Here is a 14,836-nt window from a genome sequence, read left to right as displayed (position 1 = left end):
GCTGTTCATGTGTACCATCTTGATGAAGGAACCGGGGAAGGAGAATGAAGGAAATGGTGATGAAGATTGATGGAGATGCTGAAGATTGAAGTGCAGCATTGGATTGAGAGCAATGGAGGCTCCGCTTGCTAATTATGTAGTCATTCAAGGCGTCTCGAGTTATGTAAAAGCACGGTATGACCATTTTTATGAAGAAAATGAAGGATTTTTTATAGTTTATGATGATAATTATGTTCTTATTGGATGAAATTTTATTTGTGTGCTGTTTGCATTATGAGTAATTGTTGTTTATCATAAAATTCTGATTTTGCAATGATTTACATGCTCTTTTTAATTCCTGTAAACCCGAAATACGGTCTTTATGGGGCAAAATTGTAGTTTTTCCGTTTCAGGTGGGTGAAATATGTTCCCATGGGGAGAATATGGAAGATAAATTGAAAGTTAGTATGATGAAGTGATTGGAATAAGAAAAACTAGAAAATAGTATATTTTATTGTCAAATAAATCAAGAAAATGGAGAAAAATAAAAATATATCTTGGAAAAATAAGGAAAAATATAATGATTGTTTGTGGATGTATGGTAGTGGCAAAGCATGAGGTTTAGCCTCAGTTTTCCCTATCTCTTTGTCAAAGGTTGTGATTTATCACTTTTTATACATCAAACCATGACAAAATGAACCTCTACACCTATGCAACGAAAGCAATACTTAAACGTAGGGGGTTGGGATGTTTGAATGGTGTGATTTGTGTGCTAATTGTCGCTGATTTTCTGATGCACATCATGTCATAGAGTTCGTGGTAGGTTAATTAAGAGGATAGTAGCACGAGCATTGTCTCGATGCTATCCTTACATCGCCGCAACAATAGGTTAGTGAGTAAGCATGGAAAGCCTAGTTGTGCAGCACATTTCTGATTTTAAAATTATGTTTGAGCACTTTAGAATCATCCACTTTTGCATGTGCATGACGATTATGGTATCAAAAAAAAAAAACCCGGATGCATAGCACATGTTTTCAATGACGATGATCCACACTGAGTGTGGAAATGCATCCTAAGCTGTAGGATAGACATTCATTTCTTGGGGGATTATTTGGAAAGGACACATGGTATCTCCTAGAAACTTTTAAAATGAAAGAGTGGAGTTTGTTCGTTCGTTTTATATGTTGAGCAACGCATCAGGGGGCTAATCCATGCGATGTAGGAGAGCTGCAGTGAGGCCACGGTGGATTTACTGAGAGGTTGCCTCCCATGTATGTGATTATCGTGGTATTTATTGGCAATGTGTAAGGGTTCTCCGTCTGAGGAGTTTATAGAAAGGGAAACGTTGGACTATAAAACTATAAATGCATAGATTAAGCTTTAGGACAGTTTGTCCTTTAGCAGTAGATTGATGCTCCTGGTTCGCGAGGCCATGAGGGTGTGTTTGTCTGTTATGAGTATGAGGTCCGGCTAGTGCCATAGCCAATGCCGGTCCATTTTAGGTCCCATCACCATGATTTGAACCATTATTGACCAAGATTTTTATAGAAACTCATGGTACGTTGTTGTCATAGAGTTCAAGAGAGAGAAATTCCATCCAATCTTGATGCTATGGAAAAACCTTTACTAAATCTTGAATGTACAATGACAAGAATGATCCCTGAAGTGATTGGACTCAAAGCCCCTTGAAATAGACAAGATTCGACCAAAATTTTAACCAAAAGTCATGCTACCCTCGTTATTGCTGTAATGGAGAAAGAAGAATCAAGCTTCAATGATGTGGAAGTAGAGTATAGCTTTGAGGAAGGCTCAAAGATACCTTAATGTTAGAGGAAGCAAGCTTAAGATACTTAAAATGGCCTCAGTAATAGAGTATTTATTTCCTATCCTAAAATCTTAGGCATGAAGAAGAAGAATCATCATCACTAACCTCATAATTCTTAAAAGAATGCTCAAGCTTGTGGAATCTTCATCTCAGAGTATAGAGACCATGGCATTGAAGCCTTAGAGGCATAATGATTGTTGGTTGCTCAGGTTTGATCTACCCATATTTTGTAGTGGAAACTGTGATGTTCACTACTGCTTATCCACATGGCTATGCTAGTCCAATAGTAGGCAATCTAGTGCTTTCCTTGCTCATAATGATGCCAAGAATCAAGCTTTACAAGTCATTTCAACATTAAGAGACATGGGAAGAAGATTGGAATCAAGATCAACCATGGAGTTTAAAGGAAGCTTGAAGAAGAAGAGGAAAGTAAGGGTCTCATGAAAAGTAACCACACTTCTAGTCTTCTCCAAACTCTCTCAAAGCCATTTTGTCCAAGTTACACAAAAATTAGTCTTCAGAAAGGTCATGACTTGCTCAAAATAACATCCTAATTGTCTTTTCTTCTACAACCTTGTCAGTAGTCTTCAAAATGATCACGGTTAAGAGTGGTAAAGCATGTCTAGTCACAATTGTGATGTGACCAAACCTCGTGACCAAGATCTAACTATAGTTCACTATCTTCAATGTAATATTTCCACACAATGAAAGTTAGTTAGTCAAATAATAAGTTAGTAAGATTGTTAACTAAAGACTAACTAAAGTAAAAACTAACTAACATTAATAACTAATAATTATATTTAACTAACAATATTTTATTTAGAAAAATCGAGAGTCGTAAATTTGATATTTTTTTCGGATTAACAAGGACCGTAGCTACCCTTCACGTAAGTTACAATGTGAATGAGACTTATGAGCTATATTGATCACTAGTATTAATATGTATAGTTTGGATGGTCCAAAAATATTGGATTTTGGGTAAAACTAGTATATTTTAGATACTTTAGATATTATACTAAAAAAAAGATATGGATATTTCTAGAACTGGATGTCATTTAAAAGAAAAGATAAGTGATATTTTAGTTAGTTTTGGAATTTTTATAAAAAGAAAAATAAAGAAAAGTGACTAGCGAAATCACGCGCGCCGCGATCGCAGTCTATAGACTGAAAACAGCACTTCGAATAGAGAAAAGAAGAAGGAGTAAACTGAGAGCTTTCTAACTAAGTGTTTAGGAATTTTATCCCCCTTTCGGAGCCAATGAAACCATCCGATTTATGATCTGAGCATCAGATCACTGATCTTTCCAAGATCCCTCTCCACAAAGAGCTCCACTTCTCATTCCACAAGCCCTCTTCTCTAATCCACTATAAATATGAGGCATGGGGAGGCACAAGTATTAACCGTCAGACGAACAAGGTGGAAAATCTGGAAAAGCTAAAGCAGAAGAAAAAGGTCAAGGAAAAGTGAAACGGAAGACAAAGGTACACAAGGAAAATCTAGAAACACAAGAAGTGCAGAAAAGTCCCAAATAAGGGAGAAAGACGCACAAGGAAAAGCACAAGTCAATACTTTTGTAAAAGAGCACAAGCGCATCACTATTTAATTTAAGGAGCGCTGGCTCTTGCCCGTGCAATTTGTAAAGGTAGATGGACGGTAGGAAGGAAGCTAGGAAGATAGGAGGACAATGGAAAAAAGGGCCGGCCATGTAAAAAAAGGAGATAAGGGGATAACCACCCAAAAAGGGATTTAGGGTTTTGTATATAAAGTTGAAAAGTGAATGAGAAGCTCATTCTTGTGTGTGGCCAAAGCTTCTTCTTCTTCTTCTCTTGTTTCTTGCCTTCTTGCTTGTGCTTGAGTGAGGGATTGAGGGAGTGCGAGGGAGTAAGGGAGTGAGTGTGTGAGAGTAAGGGATCATGGAGAAGAAACTCTCCATCTTCTCTCTTTATCTTCTATTCTTCTCTTCTCTTCTCTTTTCTCACGTGGCTATGGAGGATGGAGCTTGACGGAGAGGGCTTGAGGTTGCTTGAGCTTGCCGCAAGGATCGTGGAGCTACCGGAGTGCAAGAGAGAGGAGGGAACTCGATCGAGCATCAAGGTAAGCTCACTACACACGTAAGGTAGGCATTGCGCGTCGGCTATGTGAGAGGTAGCCATGGCCGCTCGACTTGAAACACTTGATTAATAAGTGGTTCTTAGGTCTCGCGGTAGAGCTCCGTAGCTCCCCTCCATTTAATGTTAACTGTCAGACGAACAAGGTGGAAAATCTAGAAAAGCTAAAGCAGAAGAAAAAGCCCAAGGAAAAGCGAAATGGAAGATAAAGGCGCACAAGGAAAATCTAGAAACACAAGAAGCGCAGAAAAGTCCCAAATAAGGGAGAAAGATGCACAAGGAAAAGCGCAAGTCAATGCTTTTGTAAAAGAGCGCAAGCGCATAGTGATTTAATTTAAGGAGCACCGGGTTCTCACCCGTACAATTTGTAAAGGTAGATGGGCAATAGGAAGGAAGCTAGGAAGATAGGAGGACAATGGGAAAAAGGGCCTAGGCCACGGCTGGCCATGTAAAAAAAGGGGATAAGGGGATGACCGCCCAAAAAGGGATTTAGGGTTTTGTATATAAAATTGAAAAGTGAATAAGAAGCTCACTTCTCTTGTTCCTTGCCTTCTTGCTTGTGCTTGAGTGAGGGATTGAGAGAGTATGAGCCTATAGCCAAGGGCATACATGGAGCAATGACTAATCAAGTGGTGGAATAACCATTTGAGCTTCAACAACTATCTTTAGCAAACTATAAGAGGTACCATTAAGTCTCGTACTTTTAAATCTCTCTTCAATCCTCTTGTGTAGCCTATCTTATTGCTAAAAGAGGGATTAAGAGTAATCCATACTTAAATTTCATATTGGGCAACATATAGAACCAATCTAGGAATGCTTAAACCTATCCTTTATTTTCCTTATCCTATCGATGAAATGCTTGTGCCCCACTAATGTATACATGGATTTAATTAATTCTATGATTTTATGCCTAAAGCTAATTGTCCTTGTTTGGTTGATTGTTGATGTTCCATATGAGAAAAGTGTGCAAATTACTAAGCGGGAAACATTTGTAATATAGTGAGTTATTGAAAAATAATAAAATCCCTATTCCTTTTTATGCTATTTCAATCCATTTCCCTATTTTCACTTGCATTTCATTGAAAAGATCAAATACTTATTTCTATCCATGCACATCTTAACTGTTTGATTAGTCCAGCATGCAATTGCTATGTCAAGATACTCACCGTGAGAGGAAAAAGCAAATGCTAGGTGATATATGAGCCAAAAGAGAGGCGACCCTCCCTTACATCAAAGATCCTAATGGGGTGCACAACTCGGCTTTTGGGGAGAAAATTTGCACACCCCCCCAAGTCTTGTAGCCCATGTAGGTGTCCGTCCTACTACTTTATTCTTCACACACATGCAACATGGTGGAGTGAAGATGGTATTGTGGCATTGGATTGGGTCATATTTTGCATCCCTATAGTGATCCTAGCTTGCCCTTAGCTTTATTACGGGTGTTACAGGTTGATTTCAACCTAACAGGAACCAAATAAGATATTTCAAATAGTTTCCAAGATATTATAGGTTAGAAGATGTACTTGCATGTGCTTTTATCACTTCTAGAAATTAATTACAGGTGATATAGGTACCCTACATGTGCAATTTAGTCTATTATATGGTTTGGCACAAGAAAGCCCACTTATAAGAGGTATTACAAGTGTGAATAAGGTCTAAATGTATTCTTGAATAGGGTACTAAATTTGGTTCAAGGATCAATAAAAGTATTTCTAATGGAAAACGACGACCATATGTGGATAGAGGACATTGTTTTAAGGTCTCAAAATAGAAATCATTTTGTTTGGACATTCTAATCAAAAGTTATTGTAGCTTTTGTGATTGTTAGTCATTGTAAACAATTTGTACTAATGATGGCCAAGAACGAGAGAAAAGACCAAATTCTAGAAACAATTAACCTACCAATCTAAGTCTAATGGATCTAATCTTGGACTCAACCAACACCAATAGGATGATGATGGTACTAGTAAAATTAATGCTCAGCATAGTCATCTTGAGAGTGCAGAGTTTCATATTTCTCAAGGCTTTAACGGTCACCAACAACTATCAAAGGAGTTGAACAGCATGAATCAAGGGATTCTTGGAGACATACACTTGCTTAACAAGTCAATGGATAATAAAATTTGACTAATTGGTGTTTGTTATCAAGAATTTGGAAAGCAAAATGCAAGAAACAGAGCCTACAGTCTAACCCCCCCTAAAATGACACGGAGTCAAGGGTTCTATTAAGTTTCTAATTTAGTCAACCTAAATTTCCTAACTAGTGTAACATTCTTGAAAGAAGCTCTTGGCTTATCAAGACCACTCTACCATAGGACAGACCCATCAGGGACCCTCTTGCTTTCCTCTATGAACATCTTTAGTTATTTAATTATTATCACATTTATGTTTGATAATTAAACTTAGCTTCATGAATTAGCCTTTTATAGCACAAGGTTCATTCGCGTAACTTAGAGCATGATACAAATAGAAGATCTAACAAGTCTTTTATTATTTTGAAGGTTTCTTTTTACGGTTTCTCTTCCACCCATATGGAAGTAACATCAACCCAAAGGTGGTATCCTCCAAGATTCCACCCATAAACTAGTATCAGGGCCCCCAAAAAGTCCATCTTGGATCATGTAGGGGTTACGTAGTTCCTAGAGTATTAGGGATTTATTAGCCAGAGCCCCCTAGCACCCTCACCTCCTCCTACCTAACAAGTTTCCTATGAGGTGACCTCTAGCAATGGGGCTGGTCCGAGCTCTCCAAAGTAGTGAATCAACCCCCCTTGGAGTAGGGTTCTTGCAACTAGCCTTTGAGGAGGTCTAGGATATATCCTTTCTTTTATCCTATTAAGATTAGACCCTATCAAAGCCCTAATCTTACCATCACAAGCATTTCTTTTGTTGGTGCGTTGGCAATCCCATTGCATGCACAATCAAAATCACAATTAGCATTTACCCTAGAAGTCAATCTCTTAACAAGCTTGGATTCACTCTTCCCCCTAGAAGTTACGAACAAGGGTTTTCCTTCTAATACTTGCATTCTCAGGTGCAAGTAATTAAACATTTTGTATTTTGGGATTTTTCTTTCCTAACTTGATCTACATTCAAGCCCATCCATCCTGGATAGATGTCCATTCAAGCCAACATCCACTCATGTTTTAGCGTAACTTTTTTTAAAACCGGTCCTTGACTTTCTTGATTTTAAAACTTGAAGATCTTGTGGTCTCTTGATGCATGGGTAATTTAAAGATTGTCAATGACTCACATATCTAAATTAATGTGATTGTTTTACCTTACTAAGGATTGCTATTCAAATCCTTAATCAATGTGAAGGAGGATTGTTGGATCCCTCATTTAGGTGCAACCATGTAATCAATCCTTTATTGGCTTTTCTTAACCTAGTGACCTTTTTTATATTTTCTTAATCATCATCTGCGGAAAGAACATGACTCATTATTTTTCTTAACTTTGGAATGCTCGTTCACCCTAAAAACAATAATAGGTTCTTAACTTTGGAATGCTCGTTAGCCCATCTTCACTCAGAGGCACATGGAATGCAATTTTAGACTTTATGCTTCTACTAGTGCATTGCAATGAAAAATCAAACTTTACCTCTTTCTAATGGAATGTAGTCAAAAATAATATTTGACTTTACTATCTTCATCTAATGTAATAAAAAATAATTAGACCTTTTCATCAAAATGCAACTTAGAAAGAAACTTTCACAAATTGATTTTCTTTTCTCGCCATAGCCATATATGCTAAGGGGGGGAAGGTATCCCCCCCCCCCCTCCCTCCCTCCCCCTCCCCCTCCCCCTTCCCCCCCCTCTCTCTCTCTCTCTCTCTCTCTCTCTCTCTCTCTCTCTCTCTCTCTCTCTCTCTCTCTCTCTCTCTCTCTCTCTCTCTCTCTCTCTCTCTCTCTCTCTCTCTCTCTCTCTCTCTCTCTCTCTCTCTCTCTCTCTCCCCATATCTTCTCATTCATGTCACCAGATGGTCCTCAGCTTCATGGTTGCCACGTTTGTAGCTAAGAAGAGAAAGAAGCTTTGAGTGTAGGTCATCATCATGCTGATTATGATTGTTATCAACATGGAGGGAGAAGGATGGTGGAGATAAATTAGTAGTAGCTTATATGTAAGTGAAAGGTAAGTTTTAGTTTAATTAAATATTTAACATTTTAACTTTTCATTCTTAACCTTAGTTATTATAATTATGAGCCTCGTTCTCGTGCAAGAGTGGAGAATGAATGAATTTAAGGGTCCAAGGGTTCTCATATGGGATGGAGCTTTGGGATATCAATTCGCATGTCTTTGAGAAGGATAAAATTCAAAGTAAACGCAGTAAGGAAGAGATAACTTGAGATTCTTTTAAAAAGTCCTAAATATACATGGTGTAAGAGAGAAAACCCCTTAGCATTTTGAGATATTACACCTAGATTGCTCTAACCCATTGCGATAGGCATGTAGTCCGATTATGGGTTGGTGATTTATTTTCCTAGTATTAATAAGCACGCTTATTGTGCAACATAGTCCATGTTGCACCTTGTTTAACCTAAGATGATATGCTAGGCAGTTCTTTTTCTACATCCTCACAGTTAGGTAATACCTAGAAAGGAATCAACAAAGTTTGAGTTTCAATTTTTCTCATGATCTTGCACTTTCCTAACGATTATATTGTGATATGCATATCTAATAAAATCCTTGATAGTACAAATTTGATAGTCCATTCATTATATATACTAGTCCATTCAGAATTCCCATAGATATCTAAACTTCATGGCATAGGGTCACTTGATTCTACCCTCACAGGGGAAACTCCACCTCATTTCCATGAGGATCCCAATAAGGGTTCCTTATTGTAATGTCATACCAAGTTTGTTGCAATTGATGTTGTACACCAAAAGGGCATCATAATAGTCTATACTAGCCCTAAGGCTTGGCATGGGTGGGTAGAAAACAAAAAACAATCCATTATCCTTCAACTTCCAACTTCTAAATGGATCAAAGATGATGCATAACGAGTTTGTAGGATAGCCAAGGCTTCTACAACATAAATATCATCTAGATGGCTCCCGAAGCACTATAGTCAAGAAGATCAACCAATGAAATATTGAATAAAGATCGAATCCCATGAGAGTCCCCCTCTAAAAGGCTATTAGCATTGGGTACATATAGAGCCTATTTAAGCACGAGGCTACTACAAGAGTGCAACAACATTCATTTGAACTATCATCTCATTTGTAAACATTGAAGAATGGTGGTACTTGTGTGCATTGTGTGTCATAAATACACGATAATAGAATGACATTGTTTGATGGCACCATATGCAAATGAGATTTTCAAAAAACCTTATAGCTTAGGTAATAGGATGGGTGCATGAGTAATGCAAGGTCCCAAGTTCAAAACATACGATTGAGCAACTTTGTGGTGCCTTTACCTCTTTAAGAAGTAGAGATTTGGATGAAGCCCAATCACAAATATCACAACCAAACTAAATCACACTAATTAGAAAGAAAATAATAGATTGAAAAAATATATGTGCAAGAGTATTTTGGTAAATTTTGAGATTTGAGGGTATTCAAGAATTTTCACAAAATATAGGATAATTATCCTAAATATTAGCATGTACGTAACAAAAGGAAAGTCTGTATTAGCATTAACAACTTGGGTAGGGGACAACCAAATGTTTCATAGGACCAAACACTAGGGTAAGGGGGCCAAAAAAGTAGCAACCCCCACAACAAGAGTATCATTTTTGGGACATAGTCGGGGCCCAATAATAAGGTAAACCCAACTTTAATAAAAATCTACCACACACATGAGAAAAGAATCATGAAACGACCCAATACAGTGGCATTTCGTTCTTCTACTCATGAAAAGCTATGCTTCTTGGTTGCACTTCTTCTGGTCCTCTACCATTTGCTCTTTTCATGCCACTTACCTTCTTTCTGGACCTGCACACAACAGTAATTGGTCACGAATAGCTCTCTCTCCCAAGTAGGTCTATTGCTAGAATCACGATATACCACATTTAATACCCCAATCTTAGCTACTCTACTACCATTTGAATTCAAAAAACAAAAGTTAAAAACAAATTCAGGAGGGTGAATCTCTTTCCTAAGTACTCTGCTCTCGTCATTCCATTACTTAGTACCCTACAACTTCCTTGACTACTCTACAATCTCCATGCATTGAGGGTTTCAACTTTGCTTTTCTAATGAGTACCATGCAGTTGTCATCTCATTCTTAAGTTCCTTACAAACTCCCAAGAATGTTCTTGCTATCCAAAGTACAGTGCATTTCTATCCAAAGTATAATGATGCTATCACCTCATTCATGAGCACCCAACAAGCTCTTTTAATACCCAAGAATGTACTTGCATTGAAGTATTCAGTATTGATTCATTTAAAGCATGCCATTAACTCTTTCATATCTGACTTATTGGAGGGTGTGCTTGTCATTGTCTACCTTGCAATGCACTATTTTATTACACTTGATCTTGCTGTTGCCAAGAATTTCTTTGCACCCAAACATATTGAAAATACACATCTTGTGTGCTTAATTATTGTATGTACAATGTAGTTGTGTACTCAATTCTGATGTGCATAAATTTACTGCTACCAAGTACCTTCCTTTGAAAATAAATGTCTAAACTTTCTTGCTCTTGTGAGGATCTCAATTTTTAGACTTAAAAAAAATCCAATTATAATAATTACCCTAACATGCCTTTCCTATCCTACCATGCCTCGATTATGCAAGTGCAAAGCATGTCTATCTTCAATACATCCCTTTGTCTCCCATGTTTTATGCACCAATTTGTTTTTAGACAAACAGGGGCATAAAGTTTGTTAATGTGGAGGAATCCATGTGATATCTCTTGCACTTATGCATTGATTTGTTGTTAGACAAGCAAGGGCATAGAGCTTGTCAATGTGGAGGAATCCCTGTGATATCTCCTACATTTTGTTTGATCAAGAAACAAATCAAACTAAATCAACTCGTCATTCCACCACCAAGAACTAGGCTACCCAAATTTCCCAAAAGCGAAGGAGAAGCAAAAGCTCCCAAAGATTTGCCTATGGAAGAAGGAGCCACCAAATAAGAGAGTTCAATGTAGTGACTATGCTTTTTTACTCAAACAAGGTATAGTCAAACTTAATGGGCAACTTAGAGTGGAAACATCCATAATGTAGCATCTAACATTCTCTGTTTTCTTTGGCATGACACTCCCCATAAGTACATATCTAAGGCTATTTTTTATAGCTATGTTGTGTTTTTCAACACATACTTGTCTTATTAACTACTGTGTTTTTTAACACCAATTCCTTTAATTTACCAGTCAATTGTCTAATCCCTCTACAACATGCCGAGTAAGAGGTCAAATGCACCAATGCAACCCAACAAGGCAGTTTGTAGACCACAAAGCTGCACAATAGTAGCTCCACCTAAACCAACCTATTTGCATTACAAAATGACACATCCTCCTAAACCATCAAAGAAGAAAAGTGGTCCATCCACTCCAACACATGGCAACCAACCCAATGAGGCTCCAATATTGTCTCTCCCACCTCCTCCCAAGCCCCTACAAAGATTACTCATAGGAAAAGGAGGCAAGCAACATGGATTGAGGGTGATGTGTTGAAGGCAATTTTAGCTCACAAGGATGGCATGTCCATAAGGGAGTGTAGCAAGTAGTATGGAATGAGTACAATGTCATTAGGGAAGTGGATTGATGGTTGGACTGAGAAAAAGAGGAAGGGTCTAGCAATTGTGTTGTTTGCTAAAGAAGAAAAGGAACTCGTTGATTGGTCATTTTTCATGCAAGACATTAGTCATGGGGTATCTTTAAATATCGTGGAATTGAAGGCTACTGAGATAATCCAATCGTGAAACAATCCTTTTACTGATGGCATCCCTCGAGAATGTTGGTGGGATGGATTTTGCAAAAGGCACTAGCAACAACTCACAATCCGAGTATGTGAGAGCCTTGAAAGGCCTTGTGCAATTGCTTTGTGCCCTAAAGTGGTAAGAACATTTGATGATAACTTGGCCACCATGTATAATGAGCATCACTGCCCCTTGAGAATATATGGATTGCAGATGAGATGGGTGTGTGAGGTAGCAAGGATAGAGGCATGGGAGTTTTGGCAAGGAAAGGATCAAAGAATGTCTATGACATGACTCCCAACAACAAGGAGTGTTTAACTATATTATGTTGTGTGAATGCAATTGGGTATGTGCTACTGGGCTACTATATCTTCAAAGGTAAAAAGGCTATGCAAAATTATTTATTGGAGTATGAAGAAGGGGTTGTAATGTCCATGCAAAACAAGGCATGGATGATTGGGAAACTATTTGAAGCATGGTTGAAGCACTTCATGGTATCCCAAACCCTCCATCTCCTTCTTCTTGACATTTACTTATTGTGGATGGGCATGGTAGCCACACAAGACTTGAAGTTGTGGCTAAGGCAATTGATATTAGCATAGATATTATTACTCTTCCAGCCCATACCTCGCATAAGCATGTCTTAATGTTTAAATCATTCGTCCTACTTCACAAAAGAGAGAAATTTGTGGCAGCTGTGAACACACTCTAGCCAAGCATCAAAGGGGGCACTTGCCAGTGTTTCTTTAAGGGCACTAGCAATTGGGTACTCAGAGTCAAACATAAAAGCTAGATTTCATGCTATTAGAATATGGCCAATCATGATGTATTGGGGTATGAGCATATGCCATGTTCCAATATGGATATTCATGAGGCGTTATTGGATGAAGAGGCACTGAATGCAGATGGTAAAGGATAGTCCAAGACGCCCTTGATTGTAGCCAATCTCCCAACACCCCCATGCATGAGGACTTTAAAGGTGAAGTGGCCAAAGTATTGTTGAGCATGGGTGTGAGCAACCAATCAAATGGGCCTCCTTTCGAACCAAGCACAATGCCTCGATCCAACGCTCTGATTTGCTTGAGCTTCTATGCATGCCAAGAGGGAATGTTGTCATCAATAGGGTCAATGGAGAGGCATTTGTTGACTAGTCTCAATCACTTATACTCACATTCCATTAGTACACATAGAGTCCATGAGGGCGAAAAATGCAAAGAAGCTCGAATTGGAGCGCTAAAAGGAGGACAGACAAAATGAGAGACTTCAAATTAGGTAAGCTAAGATGGCTACCATCGAAGTTAAGAAGCAACATGAAGAGGAAGCAATGGGAGACACAACTTATGGAGGCTGAGAAGCATATGAGAGCGGCCCTTTGGGAGGGGCTAGTCATGGAAAACACTTGTTTTTGCAGCCCTACATATTCCTATTAATGCATCCCAATTGAGGAGGGCAACACGACTTCATGCCATGAGGGACAAGAGATGCAATACAGATGCCTTGCATCTATGCACAACCATGGTAGCTATTTTTTGCAACCTCCATTCAGAGGATTTCTTTGCTATCCATTCAATATGTTTTGTACCTACTTTAGTCAATATTTTGTACCTACTATAGTCCACCCAAATGGGTACTCATTTTGCCTATTGGTGGGAGGGCCTCTCTGCATGTCAAAAAAATGATAGTTTTGTCATGTGTCCTCTCACCTAAAGCATAGTGTATAAGTTGAAGTCATTGTATTGTCAATGAGACATGTACAATTGTAGTTAAAATTAGAAAACTTGTTAGATAGCACCATTTGATAATGAAAGATGTATTCACCTCTTGTTTCCATCAATTCTAAATTGGAGTTTGACCTATAGTTTGTAGCTTTGCAAATCATTTCAGATCATCGACCCATTCAAGGCAAAAAAAAGTACATATATCAGTCAAGACTCTTGATTATGATGGGCACACAAGGCCCTTGCATTATGTATTTTCTTAATCATCCTAGTGTAATGCATAATGCATAAAGGTTTACATGACCTCCAAGTGTAATGCATGCACATAACATTACTACAAGACACAAATCTAATTAGAACTAAGATTAATATAACTATTTTTGCAACCATGGTAGGTACAAAGCAACTATTTTTTGCAACCATGGCCTACTCCCAAATTCTAGCAAAAAGAAGAATCATTCGATTGTAGATTATCGTATGAACACATCATGCATGCTACAAAAATCCTATGAATATCCGATTGCAGAATGTCTATGGCATCACCTTATAGTAGGTACCTGGCAACAACAATCAGATCATAACCACAGCCTATTGAAGAAGAAAACCTGTAGTAGGTACTAGGCAACAACTTTATAATGATCATAGCTAGCTCTGATGATGATCACTAGCATCTAAGCAAGAAAGAATAGCAAAGCACAAGCAACATCCCATAATAGATAACAAAGAGGTAATAATAATGATAGGGAGGGCTACTGGAAGTAGGCAGTAGCCTACAAATATAAATGCATGCAACAATGCAAGAGTTGAAGACATTTGAAGCCTTTGGATACATGGCACAAATGGTCAACAAGTCCTCAATGGTGGATTTTATCTAAAAAGTAGCCAAATCTGAGATGGGGGTAGCTCCATGAAGCTTCGATGCAAGGCATTAGCAGTTTCTAATATGTTGCATCCATCGGGCACCAACAACACTTTGTTTGTATATTACACAAATCTATGATTCATTCAATTTTTGCAGACTATCCTACAATCACACCATGCATCTTGTGGTGAATAGAATACATGATGAACTTCCACATTGAACAATAGAAAATGAGATGGAAGATTGCATTTGCCATTACTTATCAACGTCATATCTCCGACATGAACTCGTTGTGTCTAGGTCCTAATGCATCACCTTCTTGCATTTGCAAAATAGGGATTTGGTGCTCCAATACATGGAGGTGGTGGTTTGTGTGTCGAAGGGGCTGTTGCAAGGCCAATTTTATTGCAAGTGCCTCTAGTAGCCCTTGGAGTTTGCACACACAATTTTGGTGTGCAATCACCTCTAGTAGC

The sequence above is a fragment of the Lygodium microphyllum genome, chromosome 18 (assembly GCF_053477565.2).
Source record: "Lygodium microphyllum isolate KBCC chromosome 18, Lygodium_microphyllum_v1.1.10, whole genome shotgun sequence".
NCBI classification, from domain to species: domain Eukaryota; kingdom Viridiplantae; phylum Streptophyta; class Polypodiopsida; order Schizaeales; family Lygodiaceae; genus Lygodium; species Lygodium microphyllum.
The sequence above is the reverse complement of the archived record's forward strand: the minus strand, read 5'-3'. Positions refer to the sequence as shown.